This window comes from Pogona vitticeps, chromosome 6, assembly GCF_051106095.1.
Source record: "Pogona vitticeps strain Pit_001003342236 chromosome 6, PviZW2.1, whole genome shotgun sequence".
In the NCBI taxonomy this organism is placed as follows: domain Eukaryota; kingdom Metazoa; phylum Chordata; class Lepidosauria; order Squamata; family Agamidae; genus Pogona; species Pogona vitticeps.
This window is the reverse complement of record NC_135788.1, coordinates 71,560,302-71,575,578: the sequence shown is the minus strand read 5'-3', so window position 1 is coordinate 71,575,578 and position 15,277 is coordinate 71,560,302. Positions and strand designations below refer to the sequence as shown.

Here is a 15,277-nt window from a genome sequence, read left to right as displayed (position 1 = left end):
TCAGTAAAGTAGTTATGTATTTTCCACAGTCTTTCTTAGAATTAAGGCTCAATCTCATGAGTTTCCTGAACAGGATTGCCTGTGATTTAAAACTGCTGGAGCCACAGGTATTCTCTAGGGCAGTGGTTCTTAACCTTTTTGAAAGAAACGCCCCCTTGAGCCATTGAGGAAGTTATCATCGCCCCCCTCCCCACGGTGATATCTTATTTATTTATTTATTTATTTATTTATTTATTTATTTATTTATTTATTTATTTATTTATTTATTTATTTGTTTGTTTGTTTGTTTGTTTGTTTGTTTGTTTGTTTATTTATTTATTTATTTAAGACACTTAAATCCAATGACCCCTGAAAACAAAATTCAATTCCAAGAAAATGAAATGCCCCCCCAAAGTAACATTTAATGGTTTAGTTGCAAGTGAATTTTAAGACACAAAAAGAAATATTAAAAGGGCATAAAAACAAACCGCAATGCAGGAACTAAAAATTTCAAGACGAAAACTCTGAAACTAAATTAAAATTGGAGGAAAATATATATTCATGCACATTGTAAAAAGGCTGCAGCCATCTTCACAGGTTTGGCTTGCTCCAGCGCCCCCCCTACCGCCCCCTTCTGCTCCAGCGCCCCCACACCGCCCCTTTTCGTTCTACCGCCCCCCTGAAAAATGAAATCGCCCCCTGGGGGGCATTATCGCCCACGTTAAGAACCACTGCTCTAGGGCATTCAACATTTCCTTTGCAGTCTCATATTGGTCTATGTAAATCATCTGCTTGTCTGATAGGGTTTTCACATATTAGTGCCTTAGTTACAAAATCTCTTTTCTGCCAGATTATTTTAGCTAGTGCATCTGTTTCTAATGGTTCATATTGTTCAATAGAGTTATGAACTTGCAGGGTTCTTAAATTAAGCTCCAGCCTAGTTTTCCATTGAGGGAAATTAGCAGAAGGAAGCTTTGGAGGTTTCCTGGGAAAACTTTTAATCTGATCAGAACACATCGTTATATTTCTGAGTGGTTACTTATCTCAGATAAAGGAGTTAAAAATGAAGAAACAAGTCTTTTCTTCTGTTTGTGTGTGTTCCAGTTGAACATGAGAGTAAAAATCACAATTCTTAGACAACAATAACACCTGAAAAATACTGATTAGCTGTTTCTGTGAGCAAAGCTGCTCACTTTAGATTGTCTGCCTGGCTGGACTTATAACCTGTCTGGAAAATTATTTTGGTTATTCCTTTCAGTTAGCAGAATAAAAAATGTGGAGAGATCAGCCTAACCCCAACGTTACTTCTCCCATTAGCCATTTGTTAGTATAAAGTCAGTCTGGAAGCATTTAAATAGGTTACTGGAAAGGAGAAAATTCCTTTAAGTCCTAAACCTTCCTTCACACTGACACCCATTGTTAGTGCATGCAAGATTGTTATTATCTCAACATATATCTCAAATGCAATGAGCAAACCTTAAGATGCAATCCTATTGCCACTGACAGAGGCTGTAGAAAAGCCAGCCTCTATCAGTGGATCTCCTCTCTGAAGCTGGAGAAAGATTTCCCTTCTTGAAGCGGGAGATCTGACCTTGCATCCATCCTCCTTACCCCACTAGAAAAATCTGTACCCCCTCTGATCTTCAACTCTGGTGTCAGGGGGAAAGGGGAATTGAGTGTGCATAGTGGGTCAAGCTGTGGGTTCAAAGTATTTCCAGACAGAACCTTAAAATGGGGGAAATTGTCTAATCATTGGTCTAAATCACTGGTTCTAATACAGTGATTTAGAACCAGTGGTGGGATACAGGTGCTGTAAAGGTGGGATGCAGATAACAGTTTTTAAGAATTTACTCTTTCTCAATCCCTATGTGCTATTGCAAGTGTGAAGTCCATATTTTATGTCACAGATAACATAGCTGTGAATTTTTGGTATGTTACTAGTAATTTGGGGCACTCCCTCACTTCCATCTGCCCACCAACTTTGCCTACGTTTTTTGCATATGATAATTTAATGTCTGAAAAACAGGGCATGACAAAACATATACTTGGGCCTTAGATCCCCTCCCTCATCTGTTTATGTATCCCATAACACCCCCAACACCTCCAAAGACAAATTGCTGCTCCAGAAACCTGGGTATGCAATTCCTCAGTCTGCAGACACCTTCATTTCACTGCCACCACCTTGGCAGTGGTGGCTCTTCAGGAGGTGCTCTTCATAAAGCATAACGGGGGCAACAAGACTGCCACTTCCAGGAAGCATTACAGCAGGAAATGAAGGCTTAGAAGTAGACCGCAGTCTTGTCCAGGTGAGTGAAATAAAAGTGTCTGTAGGTATGTGTATGTGAGCTGGAATTCTCAGATCTGCCTGGGGAATTCATGGAGAATTCTTGGAGTTGGAATCTTGAAAAACTTGGGACACCCCTACTTCCAAACTTTTTAACATCAAACAATACCATTTCCTGGCCATTGGTTTCCTTTTGAGGCATCTTAAAAGTGGATACAACCCTCAAAGGACCCCAGGAGCAGAAAACTGGTCCCTAGACTGATGGCAGTTGGCAAGATTGATGTACGGACCTTCTTGGGAAAAGTGTACTTTTTGTTACCTCTTTGACAAAGTGACTGGAGGGACATAAGGTACAAAATGTCAAGAACTGCTAGTCTTGCCATTCTGAATGTTACGCCTCTTTTCTGTGTCCAGTCATGCTAATAGGAGCTGTCAGGACTATAGAAATACTGGAGCATTTTGGCTCCATATACACCCTGACTGAACTGGAGGAGTGTCCTGTTACAGAAAGGGAAAACTGTGAATTGCAGGGATGTAATCGTAAAATCCTCCTTCCCCTCCAGTTTTGAAAGAGAAGCTCTTCTTTCATTTCACTATCTGAATAGATATCTGGAGCTGTTAGGTGTAATCAGTAGTGAATCTAGGCAGATTGCCTAAACAAAACCCTCTTTATAAGAAGTCAAGAAGAATGCTGCTTTACAATTTCGCTCTAACTTTCATAGATAAATTGTTAAAGATTTAAAGAGCCCTCTTGAGATGATAATTAGAGATGACAAGGAACTGCTTAAGGGAAAGCTTGGTTGCTATGAGACAGAGAAAGAAACAGTGAAGAGTCCTAATGTATATTTTATTTTAAGCCAGAATGTTGATTGATGAATATACTGTTTCATGATATTTTCCATCCCATAGTGTCATTTCAAATATTTGGATTTAAAGCAACTAATTCTGGAGGTACAGGCTTTTTTGATTTCAAGGACTTCAAAGGTGATTTGAAGTCAGGAGCTATGAGTTGTATAGGTTTGTTTTTACCATGTTTATCCTTTACAATAACCCTGTAAAGTAATCATGAGTTGAGAGGAGAGCATTTAAAGTCTGAGATATAGAGAATTGCAGATCCATGAGCCCAAATAGGTTTTGGAGCCCTTTTTCTCAAATAGCATTCCTGCATGTTACATAATAAACTGTCTTTAAAATTGTAACAACCAGTTGTTTTTTAAAAAGGTGAAAAAAGGTGTGGTAATCAATCTCTCTGGATCTTATAGCTGTAACAGCAGCAGCAGCAACAACAACTTTGGGAACAATATCAAAAAATTTCATACCGTATTATAAGCAGTTGCAGATCTTAGAAACAATACAATCAGAACTTTTAAAAAGGCACTATTAGGAATAACATATATACTGTGCCGATGTTTAATAGCTATTTAGATTTTTGGTTAAAACTTGTATCTTTTATATAATACCAGTTAATGTTTTCATAATTTTGATTGTGCCTGGTGTTTTAAATAATAATGATGGTGATGATTATGATGTACCTAGTTACAACCCTCCTAAAATGTTCTAAGTATAAAATACTGAGAAATAGTTTACCATTCCCTCCTTCTTGTGACACTGAGGCCATGCAGCTTACTCAAGGGCTCATAACTCCATCTGCTACACATTTCCAGGCAATTTCACCTGTCTTGCAAGGGTATAAACTCCTGGCTGCAGCTCAGCACTCCAACACACTGGGCTATACTAGCTTGGACCTAAGTGCAAGAGACCTTTATCATGACTCTCTGTATACAAGGGAGGTTTATTGAGAAACCTTAATACAGTATGTTTGCAAATCTCTGACTTCCAAATCTCTCTTTTATATCTATTTAATTTATTTACTGTACCCAATCTGTGAAGGCTGAGGGAAAGGTCTTTTCAAGACATTGAGAACTGGGGCAGAATGTTCATTTGAGGTCTCTCCCTGTCAAGTCCTTCTTATAGTACGACCTTGTATCACTATCTTGATTTTTTTCCTTATTTTTCCTGGCAAAAAACTCAGAGATGAGATATTTCTCAGAAGATCCCATTCTGTGCATAGAACAGATAATGATGATGATCTTGACTATAGCATTGTGGCATGCAATTTTTTTTTTTACTAAGGATGATTTGGAAAATGCTCCCCTTTATAGTACAAAATTGGCAGTGCTATATAGAAATAGAGAGCTATGACAATATTTGAAAAAGAGTCAACCAAGTGCTTAATTGTAAATTATCTTCAAACTACTACGTGCAATCCTCTCATATCCATGTCAAGGTCAAAACTACAAGACTAAAACATTGACCTTGGAGCATTATAAAAACTTAATACCCCTCAGTAATTTCAGCTAGTGGTGTTCCATCACAACTGATTTTTATCCCTGAAAGGGTTAATTCCAGTCTGAAACCAGATAACCTCTGCCAATCATACCAATGTTTGTCTGGGTATCAAGGTATAAGTAGTGTCCTTTTTCACTCATGGTGAAGTACATCTTCTCTAGATATTCACATCCACAACACCAACTTGCCTAATTCTACAAGCTTTATTCTTCTAGGTTTTTCTATATATATAAATCTAAAAATTAATAACTCAAAAAGCATTATATATTTTGAATGTGCTTCTGTTCACAATTTTCCATAGTTGTAAGAATTTTGAAATACGCATGATTAAGCATTTGCACCTACTTCTTTCTCATAACCGTATGAGAAAGAAGTAGGTACAATTGCGAACAGAAGCACAATCAAAATATATAATGCAAAACTCAGGTTATAGGCAACACTTAAATCATATTATAATTATGTCTCAGAATTGTAGGTGCTTATAGCCTTAAAAGGCACAATCAAAAAGCAGTGAGTACATCTTTAAAACATATCACTAAAAAGTAAAAAGCATTATAGCTTTAGCCTTTAGCATATCCAGAAAAATATGAAAAATGTTTTCTCACCCAAGCTATTATTGTTTGCCGGTTTGTATATATGGTGGCAAAGTCATGCCTCTGTGTCTTCTGCCTGTTGTTTATGGTACCTGTTGTCTGGTATCTGGTATCTGTGTTATTTGTATTCTCTCTGTGTGTATGCGTGTGTGTCTTGCTTACCTCTACATTTCTCTCATTTTAAAAATTTTCCACTATAGCTGACATGCTTCTTGTATACCAGCAATTTGCTACCAAACCATTTTGCTCCTGTTTGAAACACATCCTCTAATTTTTCTATGGACATCTACATTGCTTTTGCTAAAGAAGCAAATTTGTAGCAAAGCAAATAATTTGTTTATATTTTGACTTGTTCCACTGAACACCTGCGAACCAGCAAGTATAAATTACCAATTAAAAAGTTTGGTGAGGTACTCTAGGAGTTCCGTGGTCTAGGACTCCCCCCGCCATGTTATGTGTTTCTTATCATTGGCTACATGCCCATGCTTAAATTTTAGCTTCCTAGGAAAGACATCCTTTTTGAGGCAATGTTATTTTATACTGAGCCTGCTCTTCCTTTGATGGCTTGGATGGAGAGTTAGCCGAGCATCTTGCAGTGACCTTCCACACAAGCTATTTTCTTAAACACAATGTACATTTTCAGGGGTGCATTTTTACACTCCCCTCAATTATTTTGGCACTCAAAGCACACAAAATTTTGAATTGCGACACTCTTTCTATAGGACTTAAGAATTGAATAAAATGTTTTAGCTTTAAAGAAAGTGAAATTTACTGAATGTTTGGGTAAGCTCTTACTGGGGCTGTTGCATCCCTTTCCAGTGGACAATGATTTTAGGAAGAATTGTCCAGTCTTATAAAAAATCCGAATAGGTGGGTAACTTCTGGGTAAGCACCAGTTCCATTAGAAAACTGATTTGTGTCTCCATATGCTAGATTTTTCATCTGAGAATGAAATTCAACTTGATTACTAATTTTTGTTGACAATTTTTCATACTCTCCAAAGGTGTTCGGCATGGTATGGATAAAGCTGGTGAAAGGGGAAAAGGCACATTTCCCTCAACTCTGAGGCCTGTTTTTTGCAGGGTGCTTTTGATACAATCAGATCTGTGAAGGATTGTATGCTAGAACATAGCTGTAAAAGGTATATCAGATTATTTCATTTTCATTTTCTTTCCTTGCTTCTAATGGAACTTTCTCTTTGGATTCACTGAAACTTTTTTAAGACTTCAAAAAAATTGTCGTAACAAGTGATGTGAGTTTGTGTAGCATTATCTCTTTAGGACCATGTCATTTGTCACCATTTTTTCACAATGATCTTCACTGTATTATTGTTTGGACTACTGATCAATATTTTCATGGGATATTTTCCTTGTATGGTAGGTCCAAAAAAAAAGGTGTATGAGCATCAAGAAATATGAACAGTTTCACCGTATAAAAGGCATCCATCATCCATGCTGTCTTGCTGTGCTAGATTTAGGGAAGGATCACACGATTATTAAAACTTTTTATGTGAGCCTGCTGTCCCTTGTATTGACCACTCATGTTTCTTGCATTGTCAGTTATCTGTACCCTGCAATTCTTGATGTTGATACTGTATTTCTGAAGCATGTTGATGACAGCTTCACATACTTTTTCTCCAGTGTGGCTGTCAATTATCTCAAAGCACAAAACCACTTCTTCACTTCTCCATCCAAACATACAACCCCCCCCCCAAAACAAACAAACCAAAAAAAGCAGAGATGAGCTGAATGAGATATATTTGGTGTCAGAAATAAAAGAAACATACTTTGTTTCTGCTGAATTATTTTCATATAAACATCCTTCCTCATTACCTTGACCAATTCACATATCTGTGAGAAAATGTACAAAATAAGACTCATTCTTTCCTTTTCTTGGCTTCTCAAGTACTATTCAAGAAAAGGCTCAAACCTCGCCATAATTTCCAATGTTCCAAAATAATTTCCATTGTGGGGTGATCCCAAAATCTGATTGTCATCAATGAAAGGAAGTCTTCTTTCTAAAAAGAAGATAGTAGCATGAACAAGAAGCTGTAGTATTTCTTTGCACTGTTCAGTTCCCTCATACACCCAGCTTTGCAAATGTTCCTTCACTGTGTTCCTTTTGTTCTTCTTTAAAAGCCAGGTCATAATGTAGTTTTGGTGGGGGATGCTCTTTTCATGCTCCTTGATTCCACCCCCCCCCCCCCCAGTTTGAAAAGCTTCTTTCCACAAAGGCAATTTTCGTGTCTATAGATGAGTAAAAAAAGGTTCCAGGCAAAATGTTAAATGTATTAAAGCCACTTCCAACAATGTTTCTCCCCCTTTTTTTAAACATACATACTAATGTGAAGAGTGACAGGTAGTGCATTGATTGTGAATAAACTCATGTTGAAACTTGATTTGTTTGAAATATGGTGCTGGAGGAAAGCTTTTTGGACTGCCAAAGAGATTAACAAGTGGGCCCTAGATCAAATCAAGTCTAAATTTTCTCTGGAGGCAAAAATGTTGAAACTGAGGTTGTCCTACTTTGGACACATTGCGAGGAGGCAGGATTCTCTGGAAAAGACAATAATATTGGAAAAGATTGAGGGTAGCAGGAAAGGAGGAAGACGAAACATGTGATGGACTGACTCCCTAAAGGAAGCCACAGACTGGGGTTTACAGTTGCGGAGCAGGGCAATAGAGGATGGGGCATTTTGGAGTTTGTTTACTCGTAGGGTCGCTATAAGCGTGTGCCTTGACAGCATATAACAACAACAGCACTACCAACAGCTTAGTTTTTGTCACTTTCTGGTGTGTTTCTCTTAAAATTGCCTGGGACTGTCTTTGGATTTTGCTACAAATATCTTTTGCAACCTTTTTGTAACATTTTGGAACTTTTGTCCTTTTAATTTTTTGTCTCTCTGTCAAGCAACTTCCTGAGTTTTTGACTACGACGGTTTGTGGTACTAAACCCAGATCTTGCTCTGATCAAGCTACCTGGAAATTTAAGTGTGGGTGTGGGCGTGGTGGCAGCTACTTGCAAGGCTGCCATGTATTTTAAGTACCTAGCCTTGTGAATTTTTTGAACTCCTGGGAGACACTGCCAGAACTGAGTAAACGAATGTATGAGAGTAATATGGTCTCTGAAAAGTTCCATAGGCATCACCATCAGGGACTCTTACCTGGACTCATTCACCCCAGGAGAAACATAAATAATGTGGCAGAGTGGCTGTAGAGGGGTGCCTTGACCAAAAGCAAAAAAGGGCAACATCATAAGTACAAATCATGGCATCAAAACAAAACCAAAATTAAAAACAAAAAACTACTTACTAGGTAGTAATGATGATATGTGTAGGTTTTAATTATGCAAATATACTCATCAATGTTTCTGGAAATTCAAGCTTCAATTTTAATTTGGATATATTTTAAACTTTCTTCTTAGGTTTAAAGAATGAACATATATTAAATACACTGCAGATAGAATAAACTGCAAGAGGAAGAGATGATCTGGATGACAATTGCTTAACATCTGATGGAGCAGTATATGGAGCTCACGTAAATCCAGTATGCCTGTGGTTATCAACAGAGCTCCAGCAATCTTTTGAAGCATGCCCATAATTTTGGCCACATTCTGATGACTCGTTCACATAATCAGATCAGGGTATGTGCACTTAAGAGACTCTAGAGACACAAACAATATTATAATTGCTTCAGCAGTCACTCAGTAAACTCATTCTATGTTATCTATATCACTTCAAATCTCTTTGTGCTCCCCAGGTAAGAATTTTAGTTTCACTAATTTGGCACAATTGGCTGCATCTACCTGGTGAATAAATCAAATTATAATCTCTAATTTAAAATTTGTCAAAGATGTATACTGATGTATCAAATAAGTGTTGGAAATGTGAAACACAAGTGGGAAGTTATTATCATATGTGGTGGTCATGTGGAGTAGCGAAAAAATATTGGAAAAAAGTACATGCTATGTTACAACAAGTTTTGCTCTGTAAGGTGCCACTAATCCCAGAATTGTTTTTACTAAGTATGATACCCGATAATATAGATAAGTCAAAGGAACACATAGTTATATACATTATTACGGCAGCCAGAATTATATATGCTAGAAATTGGAAAAGTTCGATGGTACCGAATCAAGAAGATCTTATTGAAAAGATACGGGAAACAGCCGAAATGGATATCCTATCAGAAGTTATGAAAGACCAACCTTTGCAAAAGGCAACAGAAAGATGGGACTTATTCAACAAATGGACTAAATCAACAGGCAGTAGCTGAACAATATATATGGAAATGAGAACTGTATATACAAGGCAGAAAAGAATAAATAGAATGACTTAAAATTTGACATGGCAATAGGTATAGATTGGATATTAGTATGTAATTGTCTAGCCTCTTCCTCATAAATCCCAACTCCCCCTTTCCCTTGTCACCCCCTGTGCTAAAAAATAAAAAAATTATATTTTAAAAAAATTATAATCTCTAATTTGTGCTAGACTAGAGGCTGCTAGGGACATGGTGGTGCTGCGGGTTAAACCACAGAAGCCTCTGTGCTGCAAGGTCAGAAGACCTGCCGTCTTAAGACTGAATCCATGCGACGGAGTGAGCTTCCATTGATTGTCTCAGCTCCTGTCAACCTAGCCATTCAAAAGCATTCAAATGCAAGTAGATAAACAGGTACCAACTTGGTGGGAAGGTAACAGTGTTTTGTGTCTAGTCATGCTAGCCACGTGACCACAGAAACTGTTTTCGGACAAACGCTGACTCTATGGCTTGGAAATGGGGATGAGCACCACACCTAGAGTCGGACACGACTGGACTAAATGTCAAGGGGAAACTTTACCTTTACCTAGAGGCTGCTATGTCTCTGTGCTTTTTATCCCCACCCATAAGCCAAAAAGAAACTCCATATTTCAAGCATATTTCTTTATATTTCTGTGTCTGTGCATGTGTACGAGAGGGAGAAAGAGAGAGAGAGAGAAAATTGGCAATCTTTTGGTCTTAAGAGCAAGGGTGTAAACATTCCAACCAGACTACAAAATTGCCCAAGACATCACCTCTCACAGATAAGTACCATCCATTTCTGGACTTTTGTCTACCACTTTTCTGCACTATATATAGGGGAGTTGTGCTAAGCCTGAAGAAGTGGAATTTTATCCACAAAAGATTGCAATTTGTTTAATTTTTAGTGGTCCAATAAAAGGCATCAATCTCTTACATTTGTGTAATCTTAGGGACCAAATGACCTTCTCTTTGTTCTTCATTATTACTTCAAATCTAGTTGGTCCTGTAGGGTAGTAGATATGGGTGTATGTTTATGTTGGACATGCAGTATATGTTGGACATGCAGTGAGCAATCACACTGCCCAAAGTGCTTTGGGGACCTAGGCTTGTGGCTAGGTAGGCTAGCATTTAGCTTTCACTTCATGCTACCTAGCACTTATTCATCTAGGAGTTTAATTTTAGTCTCTGAGCTGCTGTAAAGCATTCAAAGGAAGCTTAATTTACAGCAACAAAGAGAACACTGATTCAAAACATGAAATGCACCTCAAGATGAACAAGTATAGACAAAGTATCATTGTATGAATCAAACAACTCATCACAGCTTTAAGTTACATTTGAATATGTATTAGAGCTGAACACACATGCTCACTGAAAATTCACAACAGTATTTGTGGGCAAAGAAATTGAGGGCACAGTTTCACCAACATTCCCCATAAGAAGGAGAGATTCTCCACTAATTTTTCAGAGTTTAACCTCATCATTACCAATAATAGCAGCACATCTTTAGTTCCACTCCTCCCCAAATATAAACAAAACATCTCCAAATATAAACAGAACATTTCAAAGTCCATGGCTCCCCACATTACTTTCCTGTATGTTTCATGAAGGAAATGAGATATATGTGTTGGAAACTGTTTTTGTGCGTTTGCGTATGCACAGAAAAACAGGAAGAGATCTGCCCAGTTTAATCTTCTCTATTAGGAAAAAAAGAAGAAGGGGTGGGATAACAATTTGGTTGCTCCTTACTTAAAGGAAAATTTTAAAAAACTACTTACACTTCATGGTTTTATTCTTTTTTTATATATAGCATGCAGCTACATCTCCATGTGTATATATTTAGAGAGGAGAAAAGGAAGAAGAAAAGAGAGGTGGCTAACAATGGAACAACATGAAGGTCAAGAGTTCAGAGGCATGAACATTTATCCCTGAAAGGGTTCAATACCAGTATGAACCAGGTAATCGTGACAATTGTATCAAAGTTCATCTGGGTATCAAGATATAAGTCATTTACTTGCTTCTGCTTAGTTCACCAGAAATGTAGCTTTCAAACTTACTCCATCTCTTTTCAGAAGTTGAAAATAAACCACTGTTTTCATTCATGGTGAAGTAAGCAGAGTGGGTTACAACTCTGGGTGGGTTACAACTCATAAAATAGAAAACAAAAATAGAAATAGAAATATTAAAACGAATATCAATAACCCTAAAAAAAACCCAGATGGCACGACTAATCCCAGAGTGGATGGAGGAAAAGAGGGGAGCAAAGAAGAGGAGGGAAAAAATTAAAAAAGGGGGAGGTGGTCTTCTGGGATTGGTGTGCAAAACCTCCCTAAAAAGCAATGTCTTTAATTGCTTCCTAAAAGTCCACAGGGAGGGGACTAGGCAGAGCTCCTTCAGAAGCTGGTTCCATAAAGTTGAAGCCACCGCAAAGAAGGCCCTACCTCTTGTAGAGGATCTATGGGCCTCCCTCAGGGTGGCCACCTGGAGGAGCCTTGACTGAGATAATCTTGTGAATTGGGCAGACAACATTAAGGAGAGACACTCTGACAAGTAACATGGGCCCAAACCATGGAGGGTTTTGTATGTGAGTGCCAAAACCTTGCACGTGATCTGGGACACCACGGGCAACCAGTGGAGGTTAGCCAGAACTGGAGTGATGTGGTCAAATTTACTCTAACATTTCTCTAACACTGCTTTTGGAAAATGTTGTGTAAACTTCAGCAGGTCCAATAAAATGAATGATTTTTCCATGCATGTGCGCCATCACAACTGGCATTTAGATGGCAGACCTGTTAACCAACGTATAGTTGAGCAGCTAAAGCTGTACGTACACTTTGAAGATACAAGGGAAAATCCAAGGGGGAGAGTTATAAGACATTCCCCCCCTTCCTGCTGTAGAACAGCTACCTTCATGGGTGTGTGTGTGTGTGCCATGACAAGGTGAATGCCAAGCTGTAGAAATTCCCATGGCTTCACTCAGAAGAAGTGGACACAATGTGTCTAATTCTGACATCTGTGTAACATTACTTGAAGTGTATCAAACAGGCAATACATTTATAATATAAAATTACAGCCTTCTGATATACCTGTTATGACTCTTGGATAGAAGAGTCCTGGGATTCATATTTGGTGAGGTGCTTAGAATTTTCTTCCAGATAACTACAATTTAGGGACCTGAGCAAACTAGCACAAAACTGTAAATGCTTCACCAAACCACAAATTCTAGAATTCCTTAAGATACAGCGATTAGGGCTGAACTAATATCGAACTGCTATAAATATGTGATGCGGCCACATAATCTGGGCCATTCCATCATATGTAAAACCAGTTCCTCATAACAGAAATAATCCCCACTGACGTAATTCTAAAGGCTATTCAAAAATGTCCAAACTTTTGGAAACATTGTTGCTTCCACCAGGAAGATGATAAAAGTAAAAAAGGATGGGGACAGGGATGTGAAAGTGGGAAGCCTTTTTGTTGCCTTATAAAGGTACCACCTTAATAGAGAGTTTGCCATTTTTGTTATGTGGACATGTCTTTTACTACTTTGGTCTAAACAGCTGTTTAAGCTCTCCTGTTATGTGATTTTTTCCCCCACTATTCACAGAGTGGGAAAACTACAAGGTATGCAGGACAACTTCTGTGATCTACTGCAGATCATGGAAGCTGACACAGCTGAAATCTCTGAACTTCTCAGCTCAGTTTGCACATTACATGACTTACATAAATACCAACACGGTGATGGCAAGGGCATTAATACACTCAGCACTAATAGAAGGAAAGAAAGCTTTGCTTCCATGGGGAAGGAAAACTTATCACTGAACCCCTTAGCTGAGTTTCTCTTGCTGTTGCCTGTACACATTCAAACCTATCTTCATAGCCCAAAATGCTAGTGTTCTAGTGTTGAGTTTTTAGGAAAGCTGACATCCTTGAGTTGTGTCCGTCTTTGTCAGTACTAAATAGTATGCTTGCACATAGCAATCATGAAATATAAACAGCTCTGGGCTGGGTTTGCCTTGTGGCTTCAGATGTATTGTATTTACTGTATGCCCAAAGTGATGGCTGAAGTGGTTGGAGTGTGTGGTTGCATGGGCAGTCAACCATTATTTTGATCCGTGCCATCCTGGTTGCATCCTTGGGAAACAAAGGTTTGTTTGTCATCAGAATAATTTGCCTTGCTGGCAATTATGCTGTCTGATATAGGCAGACATTTGTGTTAATTACTAACTGCAACGGGAGGGTTTGATGTGTATAAGTGGATCTTTTGTGCTACAGAATGGTGTTGCTTTGACATACTGTAGGAACAGAACAGCCTTCTCCCCTCTCTTGCAGATCTGATTTCAACAGGAAAAGTTACTTCTGTGGAGTACGGTTGTCAGAATTTCCCAGTCAGCTGAAGTCTGAAAAGTAATTTTTCTGATTTCAACACGGTGCCACAGATATATAAAAAAAATTACTAACGTCATGTGCCCAGTTTCACTTTCAAACCCACTTCTTAGACTTCATGTGTATAATACTAGCATGAATTTTGTGGTGAATTTATGGTGGTTATGTAAGGTCATTAGTCTTTCCTTTGTTGATGTTGACTGTGTGACTATGCTTGTGAGATGGAGCAAACTGGTCTGAATGAGATGCAGGACATGAGGAAATGTGCTACTCCTGTCCTCTGAAGATGCCGGCCACAGAGACTGGCAAAACGTTACGAAGAACAACCTTCAAGACACAGCCAAAGAGCCCAGAAAGCCCACAAAAACCAAATGTAATTATAATTAGCCCTTTCAATGTTTTATTACAGATAGCTTACATTTTTCCCTTGTACACATGTGAATGGGTTGGTCCTCATATTTCTGATGGATTGCTTCCTTCCACAAATTGATAGAGTACAGTGAGAAAAATGAGACAAGACAAGACAAAACGAAACAGGTTATGCTGTTTGTAACAAGCTTTGGCCTTAGGAGCAACTTCGGAGGTCCACATGCCTTCCCCAAATTGTGCTTTGTCCGAACCAATGTAATATAGCCATATGTAACATATAGGAAATGTCCTCCCACTTCCACTGGCCATAGTGCTGGGAGATAATGAAGTATATCACAGGACACTGTTTAATTTCTACTCGCCCATCCCCTCCCATATCACACTCTCTTATAGGTAGGTATTATTTGAAGAGCTGGCAGAGAAGAGGCCATACTGCACAGGTGAAGGACAACTTGGAAAAGCAGAGTTCCACTGCCACTCTTAGTGCTTCAATGGCTAACCACCTCATCTTGGCTCATGGCTTTCATCAGCCTAGGCTGTATAATCAGAAGCAAGAGAATATTGAGAAGGATAGGCAGGTTAAAAGTGTTCAAGTGGGAAGATCTTTGCACTCATACAAGGTCATCATCTGGAACTCAATTAAAATATTTAGCCCAAAAGAAAAAGGAAGAATTACTAAAAGGAAAAATTAATGACAATGTATAATGTTGTTTCATAACATTATACAAAATGGCCAATCAGTATATGAATACAGAAAAGAATACCTTTCAGGTAAGTTTCATTTATTTCAAATGCCAATTAACCATAGTTCATTGCTGTAATTAGATAACATTATTTTCTTTCTAAATCAGGGTTTCTTCCAGGAATATTCTATGCTCATCTGCTAGACCAAATTGAGCTAGCACATTTATGAACAGAATAGTCTTTTCATTGGCATAGCAGGTGGTAAGAAAAACAATAGCAAGCAGTCTTTTCTAGCATCTGTAACAGAACAAAAATTTGGAATATGTGCTCATGTGAAATGAACTGGTGGTTGATAC

General features: G+C 38.3%; 1 long non-coding RNA gene across 1 annotated transcript in view; it reads left to right on the top strand.

Annotated features, from left to right (window-relative positions):
- Positions 1–14,902, top strand: part of LOC144583557 (uncharacterized) — a 124,833-nt gene extending 109,931 nt beyond the window's left edge. The window contains exon 2 of the long non-coding RNA XR_013537406.1: positions 8,629–14,902. This is a non-coding gene — a long non-coding RNA (uncharacterized LOC144583557). The remainder of the gene's footprint in view (positions 1–8,628) is intronic.
- Positions 14,903–15,277: the final 375 nt, after the last annotated feature.